At 43.3% G+C, this 10,883-nt stretch overlaps 1 protein-coding gene and 1 long non-coding RNA gene across 4 annotated transcripts in view; one reads left to right on the forward strand and one right to left on the reverse strand.

Annotated features, from left to right (window-relative positions):
* The window catches only part of LOC147029149 (uncharacterized), a 141,610-nt gene extending 137,835 nt beyond the window's left edge, over window positions 1-3,775 (reverse strand). For 2 of the 3 annotated variants that reach the window (XR_015056807.1, XM_085876284.1), the window contains exon 1: window positions 3,497-3,726. The gene's annotated coding sequence lies outside the window, so the exon portion shown is untranslated. Of the gene's footprint in view, window positions 1-3,496 lie in introns of all 3 variants that reach the window. The other variant, XM_085876283.1, reaches the window with a different exon arrangement.
* Window positions 3,727-8,108, forward strand: LOC147029150 (uncharacterized). Its single transcript, XR_015056808.1, has 3 exons — window positions 3,727-3,876; window positions 4,016-4,213; window positions 6,528-8,108. It is a non-coding gene; the product is annotated as an uncharacterized LOC147029150 (long non-coding RNA).
* The last annotated feature ends 2,775 nt before the right edge of the window (window positions 8,109-10,883 follow it).

A 10,883-nucleotide genomic window follows, 5' to 3' on the forward strand; every position in this document is an offset into this window, starting at 1 on the left:
CTGCACGTGTTGGACGCAAATTCGGATTTCCCTCAGGGATTATCAGAAAAGAAGAGTGGAAATGAAGTTCGTGGTGTTAGCAAACTGAGCAGAGATGCCCACAACGCACGTCCCATTTGACCCACGAGACAAAAGGGAAGGGACTATCGAAACGTATATTAATGGAATAACTGTCTTGGGATCACTGTATGTTGGATGCCATTGCCTTGGAGGCATGCAGTTCTGAGAACCGCAACGCTATATATACATACATATACCTCCACCTGTGTTGGATTTCTTTGTGTAGAGTGTGGGTCCGGCTCCTTCCCCACCAACTCAGACGAGTGTAAGATTGCATCATGCACACTCATGGAAGCCTCCCCTTGGTGGCTCTCGCAGTCCCATCAGGCAGACGTGAGCGCAGGTTTGACCGAAGGACTCTTGAAAAGGAGAGCTTGATGAATCAAACGCACGAGAGATCGAGATGTTCACAAAGGGCTTCAATGTCCCTGGTGGTGGTCGTATGGCAGCTTTGCTGCCGGGGTTGCTATCATTTCTTGAAGCGCGACTGTGTCGCTGATGCAGTGCCCCTCCACCAGTACACACACTGGAACTGGGACTCATTTCGCCGACTTTAGAAGGATGACAGGCTGAGTCAACCCCTGGTGTATTAATTCAGCGGCCGACGGGGCTTGAAATCATGACCCTGGGATCCCAAGCCGCCACCCGAACCACTGAGCCAACACCAGGATCGAATGTCCCTTGTTCAAGCTCTTCCACATCCTCTCGTCTCAGAGAACGACACGGAGCACCGCGTGGTTTTTTTGAGAGGGAGCACCGCGTGTTGTACACAGACACGGGGCACCACGTGTTGTACACAGACACGGGGCACCACGTGTTGTACACAGACACGGAGCACCACGTGTTGCACACAGACACGGAGCACCACGTGTTGTACACAGACACGGAGCACCACGTGTTGCACACAGACACGGAGCACCACGTGTTGTACACAGACACGGAGCACCACGTGTTGTACACAGACACGGAGCACCACGTGTTGTACACAGACACGGAGCACCACGTGTTGTTCACAGACACGGAGCACCACGTGTTGTTCACAGACACGGAGCACCACGTGTTGTTCACAGACACGGAGCACCACGTGTTGTTCACAGACACGGAGCACCACGTGTTGTTCACAGACACGGAGCACCACGTGTTGTTCACAGACACGGAGCACCACGTGTTGTTCACAGACACGGAGCACCACGTGTTGTACACAGACACGGAGCACCAGGTGTTGTACACAGACACGGAGCACCACGTGTTGTACACAGACACGGAGCACCACGTGTTGTACACAGACACGGAGCACCACGTGTTGTACACAGACACGGAGCACCGCGTGTTGTACACAGACACGGAGCACCGCGTGTTGTACACAGACACGGAGCACCGCGTGTTGTACACAGACACGGAGCACCGCGTGTTGTACACAGACACGGAGCACCGCGTGTTGTACACAGACACGGAGCACCACGTGTTGTACACAGACACGGAGCACCACGTGTTGTACACAGACACGGAGCACCACGTGTTGTACACAGACACGGAGCACCACGTGTTGTACACAGACACGGAGCACCACGTGTTGTACACAGACACGGAGCACCACGTGTTGTACACAGACACGGAGCACCACGTGTTGTACACAGACACGGAGCACCACGTGTTGTACACAGACACGGAGCACCACGTGTTGTACACAGACACGGAGCACCGCGTGTTGTACACAGACACGGAGCACCGCGTGTTGTACACAGACACGGAGCACCGCGTGTTGTACACAGACACGGAGCACCGCGTGTTGTACACAGACACGGAGCACCGCGTGTTGTACACAGACACGGAGCACCGCGTGTTGTACACAGACACGGAGCACCACGTGTTGTACACAGACACGGAGCACCACGTGTTGTACACAGACACGGAGCACCACGTGTTGTACACAGACACGGAGCACCACGTGTTGTACACAGACACGGAGCACCACGTGTTGTACACAGACACGGAGCACCACGTGTTGTACACAGACACGGAGCACCACGTGTTGTACACAGACACGGAGCACCACGTGTTGTACACAGACACGGAGCACCACGTGTTGTTCACAGACACGGAGCACCACGTGTTGTTCACAGACACGGAGCACCACGTGTTGTACACAGACACGGAGCACCGCGTGTTGTACACAGACACGGAGCACCACGTGTTGTACACAGACACGGAGCACCACGTGTTGTACACAGACACGGAGCACCACGTGTTGTACACAGACACGGAGCACCACGTGTTGTACACAGACACGGAGCACCACGTGTTGTTCACAGACACGGAGCACCACGTGTTGTTCACAGACACGGAGCACCACGTGTTGTACACAGACACGGAGCACCGCGTGTTGTACACAGACACGGAGCACCACGTGTTGTACACAGACACGGAGCACCACGTGTTGTTCACAGACACGGAGCACCACGTGTTGTACACAGACACGGAGCACCACGTGTTGTTCACAGACACGGAGCACCGCGTGTTGTTCACAGACACGGAGCACCACGTGTTGTTCACAGACACGGAGCACCACGTGTTGTACACAGACACGGAGCACCACGTGTTGTACACAGACACGGAGCACCACGTGTTGTTCACAGACACGGAGCACCACGTGTTGTACACAGACACGGAGCACCACGTGTTGTTCACAGACACGGAGCACCGCGTGTTGTTCACAGACACGGAGCACCACGTGTTGTACACAGACACGGAGCACCACGTGTTGTTCACAGACACGGAGCACCACGTGTTGTACACAGACACGGAGCACCACGTGTTGTACACAGACACGGAGCACCACGTGTTGTACACAGACACGGAGCACCACGTGTTGTTCACAGACACGGAGCACCACGTGTTGTACACAGACACGGAGCACCACGTGTTGTACACAGACACGGAGCACCACGTGTTGTACACAGACACGGAGCACCGCGTGTTGTACACAGACACGGAGCACCGCGTGTTGTACACAGACACGGAGCACCACGTGTTGTACACAGACACGGAGCACCGCGTGTTGTACACAGTCACGGCGCACCACGTGTTGTACACAGACACGGAGCACCACGTGTTGCGAATGCCGTGGATCTACATCACAAACCGGAGGGAATTCCCGCCCGTGGTCGTTAGTTTAACAAAGGATGGAATGTTAGTGGAATGTTAACCAGGAATGTAACATTTTAGATCCACACGATCATTTTCTTTGTATTTTTGGGATCAGGAAGGAATTTTCCATCAAACATCTCATTAAATCAACAAACAGAACAACAAACATTTAATAAAAATTATTTTAACTTTTCTTCATTCCAGATAATCATCGAAAATAAATTATTTTATCTTTAAATTAACGTTTTACAAATCAACCTCAAAATTAAATGAGAGATTCCGAACATACCTCTTCAGTTCAGGTCCGAGCACGATCACCACGAGCACGACCAAGACCACCACCACGAGCACGACCACCACCAGGAACAGGACCACCACCACCACGACAACGACCACCACGACCACCGTTGCAAATACTGCACAAGGTTCAAAAGTTCACCCGGAAGTTTTTCCTCGTTACTTGGTTGCACATCGTCTTCTTCTTCATGATAATGTTTCCTTGTTGTTCCTCCTCTTACCCTTCTTCTTCTTCTTGTCCATCCTTCTCGTAATCTCTTTAATTGTCCTTTAAATGGTTGGTTTCCACGATCGTCCAAAAGGACTCATTGGCCAATAGACGTCACGTGACCAACTGAAGCCGCAGACCGCCCATTCTCCCATTCACGTTCCGTGAGTGAAACATTTTCACAAAACCTTTCCTTCAGGTGTTTGTTCAATCATCGACTTTTTATTTAATTTCACGTGTTATTTCCCAAGTACATCGATGTAAACATATAAATATATAAATTATGAAATGTAAACCGTGCAGGATTTGTATAAAATGAACTAAATCACCATCGATCGATCTCCTGGTGCTGAAAACAACAAAGGGAACGAGAACGACCGTCGATGGAGCACGTACCTCCACCAAGGGGAACACTCCAGGTTTTTAACGGACTGAGAGGGTGGATCTGGATCCGCACCTGAACCAGCACTGAATCAGCTTGTCCTGTTCACCTCGGATCAGGTGCGATTTGTAAAATATCCAATCAGGGGATAAAATTGACAGACATCACATCATGGGGGGGGGGGGGTTGTTATTTTTAACTTTTACAACTTACAAGGTGAACATAACAACATGGCGACATAAAGCTGAAATGTCAGATTTCAATGAAAAAATAACCCCAAGAGGAGGGGTGAAAATTGTGAAGATGAGTTAACAAAAATCCTCTGTATCTCTTTGCTGGTGACTCCACCCTCTGCCATACCATCTGTCATCCCTCAGACCGGCAAGCAGCAGCTTCTTCGCTCACTGCTGATCTGGATAAAATCACAAACTGGTCCAACACGTGGAACATGTCTTTCAATCCTGACAAATCTCACACTCTCACAATGTCTCTCCAAAAGGACCGTTTAGAAAACCCCCCCATCCACTTTCTCAACAATCCTCTGGAAGAAGTCCTTTCTTTCAAGCTTATGGATCTCACCATCTGCCATGACCTTTCCTGGGAAAGTCACATTTCCAACCTCGCCTCCAAAGCCAGTCGCCGACTGGGAATCCTCCGTCATGCACAGTCCTTCCTCGGCCCTCCTGAGCTCCTGAACACTTACAAAGCTTTTGTCCGCAGCCTGATGGAGTACTGCTCTCCGCTCTGGGCTGGTGCTCCTGCCTCCCACCTTTCTCAGCTTCACGCTGAAGAAATGAAGGCATTTCGGATCATTGGCATCTCCCACGATGAGGCTGAGTCTTTGGGCCTCTCACTCAATCACTGCAGGTTGGTCGGTGGTCTTTCTGTCTTCTACCGTCTTCTCTCCAGCCTCGCCACCCCTGCTCTCTGCGATTTGTCCCCACCACATTTTAACAGGGTGCTCAAGGTCCGCCAACAACCCCCTTCTGGTAAAACTATCAAAATCACGAATCACTGCTCATCTTCACTCTTTCATTCTTCTTTTTTCCCTCCTTTGGAATAAACTCCCACACTCTATTCATTCCCATTCTTCCCTCCAGGCCTTCAAAATAGCTGTTCACCACCACCACTTATCATCCCCCATCCAAATCCTCGATCTTTTCTACCCCCGATATTCCACCCAAGCCCACCTCCTTCAAATATCATGCTTTCCTTCCTGAAAGTCCCTGTAATGTCCATCTTCTATTCCCCATGTTCCCTGTCCCATCCCTCTCCCTTCCACAGATCTCCAAATGTCTGTTCCCCACTGTTTTGTCCTTCCCACTCCCTCCCCTGTTGTCTCATGCCCCCCTTGCTGTGCATTGTGTGTTAGCTCTCACACGAGCCGAGACAAGGTATACAAAAAAAAATACACCAGGGGGATTTGGACGAAATTTGGTGGGCACGTTGTGGACGTGTGGCAAGGACGGATTGGTTGCATTTTGGTTGAGATCCGAATCCGGATATAGATACGATAATTATTTAATTTTTAAACTCATTCTTCACCATTGAGAGATCAGGCCCAAAACAATATTTCGTGTTATATTTCAAAAATGTATTGGGCCCGATGTGTTCTCATGGATCAGGCATTAGGTGGCGGAGGTATGCCCTCGACCGAGGGCCCTTCTCGTTGAATAAGGATTGTCCGATGGTCTTTGCGAAAATGAAATAAACTTAATCTGGTGATAAACGCTCTTCATTCGTGTCCTTAAAAATAAAATGAAGCCGAAGCATATCCACCTGCTCCCTGGAAAACTTGTGGATCCCATCAACTTTGGTTGAAAACCTTGTCAATCACTTTGAAGAGTGAATCCCTCACAAGTACTAAATCCATATTTGTGTATCAAGTTGAAAAAATCAAAAATTCAACAAACTCGATATTGAGGCATCTAATTCTATCGAATAACTCTAAAGAAGAATTAATGCTCCAGAAAGTGTTTACACCAGAAATCTTCTCAATTGCCGAACAATATTTCCTGAACTGTCGTCAAACAACTTGAAAGCCTGAGTTCACGATAACTGATCACTGGTGGAACACTGCCTGACACCCACAATAAAACCTCTACATGTACGGGTTCTTATGAAGCTGAGGGATCCAGAAAAGCCGAGGAATGTAAAGTTTTACTTCTTTACATTTAATCCTAAAATTATTAACTTAAACTTGCTGAGGCTCAGGGATAATATATTGGAGTGACTTATGCCAAGGAACATGTGTGCTATTTCCTCAACGAGTGAAAGTAACTGCATCAATGCCTAACTCTTAAATCTTTCCCAAAAGTTACACACATATGTTGCAATGCAGTTTTGAATATTCCCACAACTCTGAGAGTGGCAACTTTACACTCAGGTTTTAAAAAATACAACTCTTTGATAGATAATATAACTCTTCAACAGTGCAAGACAAAGCCCTCACAGTAAGGGACCATGCTGTGCCCTGGCCGTGCCACACCATGAGAAGGAGGGAGGATGGATGACCTTGACACGAGATGCCCAGAGAAGTTGGCGGCATGGAATGTCAATGTGGATGACACCCACAGTGTTGAGTTGGTTCCTCGTGAACTCAACCAGTCCGCCGGCAGGAAGAACCCACACCCGTTCTGGGACGCCTATTCAAATGAATGGGGGAAAAGGGAAAAACTTTCTGACCCAAGCCCCAAAAGCTCAAAATCGGAGACTCATTTTCTCCCCACCTATCCCCTTCCCTCCCAGACAAGCAAATGTAAAATTGAGACTCATTTCCTCCCCATCTATCCCCTTCCCTCCCATACAAGCAAATGTAAAATTGAGACTCATTTCCTCCCCACCTATCCCCTTCCCTCCCATACAAGCAAATGTAAAATTGAGACGATGAAAGATTGAGACTCACTGATTAAAGCACTTCTTCCCTTTCATATTTTCATTCCACTCAAAGAGCGAAACAACAAATATTTGTCCATGTTCTACTTTTGGGAATAACTTAATATTCTTGTAACATTCATTTCCATCTACGACATTCACAAAGAATAACTTGGAACTTGGTTCTTGGTTTAAGTGTCTTTGTTGAGCAGAAATCAAATGATAAACTTCTCTAAATGCTCTTGTTTGAGCACCTCCTGGGCCACATATCATTTTGAGATTGTCGTAAATTGTTTTTCCATTGTTCAATTGATAACCATCAAAGTTTTCAGTCCATTCAAGGATATTAATTTTTTCTTTACACCCTCCAACTTATTTGTGATTAAATTTATCCGCTTATTTGTTTTATTTACTTTTACTCCGGTTATTTCTTCAAAAAGACTTATTTGATATTTTTTAAAGTCTTTATGTTTCCCACTTAAATACCAAGGCTTATTACATTTCCACTCTTTGGTTTGGTTATTGCTTGGTTCTGTCATTTAGAAATCAGTAAAAAAAGACAGCGGTTGCCTGTTAAAATTCCCAACCCAATATCTTAACACATACTTATAACCATAAGGGAGACGATTGATTCCATTCTCTAAAATATATATTTTATCATCAAAAGCTCCTAATGCTTTCTTATTTATCTCTTCTGTATATAATTGATGTTTATAACTTCTTATTGTATTCATTTTTCTGTACTCTTCCTTCTTTAAGGTTGAACAGTTGAAATAATGTTTAAAGTTTATTGTTTCCTTGATTATATTTTTCCTTATTCCCTTTCGCTTCTCATCACACCTTTCAATGTTATTATTATCAAAAAACCTGAAAGCATAAGACTTTGATCTCAATCCTATAAATTCACTCATGACCTTCCCACCCAATTCATCTCTAAACTGACCAATCACCTTTTTATTCTTTGATGAAAACAACACATCACCTGACATAATTACTTGTATCATATATATCTCTCTCACACTCACACACACACACACACACACACACACACACACACACACACACACACACACACACACACACACACACACACACACACACACACACACACACACACACACACACACACACACACACACACACACACACACACACATTTAAAAGCCATTTTCCCCGCTAAAGCAGGGGTTAGCCATATATATCAATATTATCATATATATATCAATATTATATCATATATATATATATATATATATCAATATTATATCATATATATCAATATGTGATATATATCATATATCAATATTATCATATCATATATATCATATATCATATATATCAATATAATTATCAATCATGTATATTATATTATCAATCATCTTTCAATAGTTGTATCATATATATCAATATTATCAATCATATCCTCATACATCACTTGTATTTATTTCTAATATAAAACTATCTGTATCCATGTATGACAATGACGCATTATCCTTATACTTTGATTTTAAATTATTATAGTAAGAGTCATACATTAAACGACTTTGACAAGTCAAGAATTGTTCCAATAGAAATACGTTTATCTATTTCAATACTCTTTTTTTCAAATGAATAGCACAAAAGTTCTCTGAAAACACCTCCGCTCACTCAAAACTTGGTCTATTAATTAACTTTGAAGCCCGTTTCCAAGATGTCGCAAGTCTTATGTTTTGTTGATTCCGAACATTTTCCATAGTCTTTCCAAATTCAGCATTATTCATGAATTTATAAAAGTCCTTCTCAAAATCTGTTTTTGCTTCTGTTCTCCTTTTTGTATTAAAATAAATATACTTCTTTAACCAATGACTGTTTAAATTTCAAAATCCTATGAATTCTCCTCACTCTCAACCCAGCAGATAAATATTGTATCAAGTTCCTTTGATGCAAAACATAACTTTCTTTATCATTTAATGTCATAAGTAGTTTTTCTTTAGATTTACCTTTTATATTAAATGAATGTTGGTAATCACTCAACCATTCTTTTCTTAGACTTTCTTTATCAGGGGCAAAATGTAGGTCTTTATGTTTGTGATGAAGTTCTTCAAGATATTTTAAATCAACCTCAAAATAATATCCAACTTCAACTTCATCCAATTCTTTTTGAGAGGAGACAACAATGTCTTGTAAAACTTTTTCATAATGTTTTTCTTTAACCCATTGAAGTTTTCCATAAGGTAAAGATTGAGACATAGACCACCCATACAAATTGTAAGCATCATAATACATCAGGTAAGAGTTGTCCTCATTCTTATTATAATCAGGAAGATATTTGTTATTTGCTTAAGCATATCTCTTGGAACATACTTGAGATATTCCTCCTCTTTTAGCTTTCTCTATCATAAAAAGCATATCGATATCACTGATTAATTCCAAATTCTGTTTTGTCATTTTTGACATAGCACTCCAAGCCAAACCTGGGGCTGTGTAATAGTGAGCGGGGTCTAATCCATAATAATTTTTATATTGACAGACTGTTCTGAAAGTTTCAAACACATCAGTCAAGAACAATACATCAGTTTTAAGATAGAAATCATGATATTCTCCAAGATTCTTCATATTAAACTTATCCCAAACCTTTTTAGCTTGTGTATAATCTCTATCAGAAATATGAGTTTTATTCAACCTGCAATAGAAACTTTCCCTTGAAGGAAGTTGTGTTTCTTTAAACTTCTCAAATGAATCCATACAGTCATACGGATATATTCCCTTGTGTGATAAAAGATCAATCTCTTCTTGATTTGAGAAATGTGATTTAACATTCGGTAAGTTTTTAATATTTGATGTTAAGTTAGACAAATCTGAAGACGACAATGGTTCACGAGCGGTATTTGACGATGTCGATTGTTTCAGAAGTCAAGGATGAGACAATCTGATAATTTTTGACCAAGTTATAAAAATGATCAACATGATGTGGTACAGGTGACAGGTTATTAGCTGCAAAATGTCGAAAACCCAGTTTTGTTCAACAACTTTCAAAATTTGACCTTTGCATAACCTCTAAAGGTCACAAAACAATGTTGTGGACATTAAAATAAGGAAACAGGATACGTGCTATGGCTTATTGGAGTTAGTTCGTCGAAGGTGATCCAAAACCCGGTTCAATACCCACAACTTTGAAAATTTGACCTTTGTGACCTTTAAAGGTCAAAGGTCAAGGATTATGATCTTTGGTGCAAAACTTCCTCTGGAACATTCCAGGAACAATATAACATCATATAGGCTATATGGCAATTTGCACTCCTCGGATTATCCATACTTTGATGAAATCAGCGTAAAAACAAACTTGAAGGGGGTGCCACGGGCAAGGTGTTCGAGATAGAGCAAAATGGTTTCAAGACTTTAGGTGGGGAATGACCTCAAGATTATGCATAAAAAAATATTGTCATCCAAGCTCTCAAAGTTTGGGCGGTCGTATGATTTTTATGTCAAAATTCGCAATTTTCTAAGTTTTTGGATCTTGTGATCTTGGCCTTGGGACGAAAATGAAAAATTGGACGACAAGTTTTTGATAATTCATTTTGCTATTCAAATACCGAAGAACCCATTCCATTCAGTCAATTCCCAAGGAGAAGATAGATTTTTAATCTGACTACTCCCTAAAAATGGCTATTTTTGGGGCGTGGCTCTGCCCACAATGGGCGAAGCACACCCTCATCCAGGAAAACACAACTAGACATTGATATCGAACACATAACCAAGTTTCATCAAGATCGGATCAAAGTCCACGGAGTTATGCTCTGGACAGACAGACACACAGACAAGCCGGTAGGCGGCCATGGGTCGCCGAGCATCCGATGACCTTTGACCCCTGATCTGAGTTAATCTAGTACTAAGTACTTACGAAATTGCAATCGAATCGGTTAACCCATGTGTGAG

Source organism: Eptatretus burgeri, chromosome 4 (assembly GCF_056783735.1).
Source record: "Eptatretus burgeri isolate ZD-2024b chromosome 4, Ebu_testis_v1, whole genome shotgun sequence".
Classification (NCBI taxonomy): Eukaryota; Metazoa; Chordata; class Myxini; order Myxiniformes; family Myxinidae; genus Eptatretus; species Eptatretus burgeri.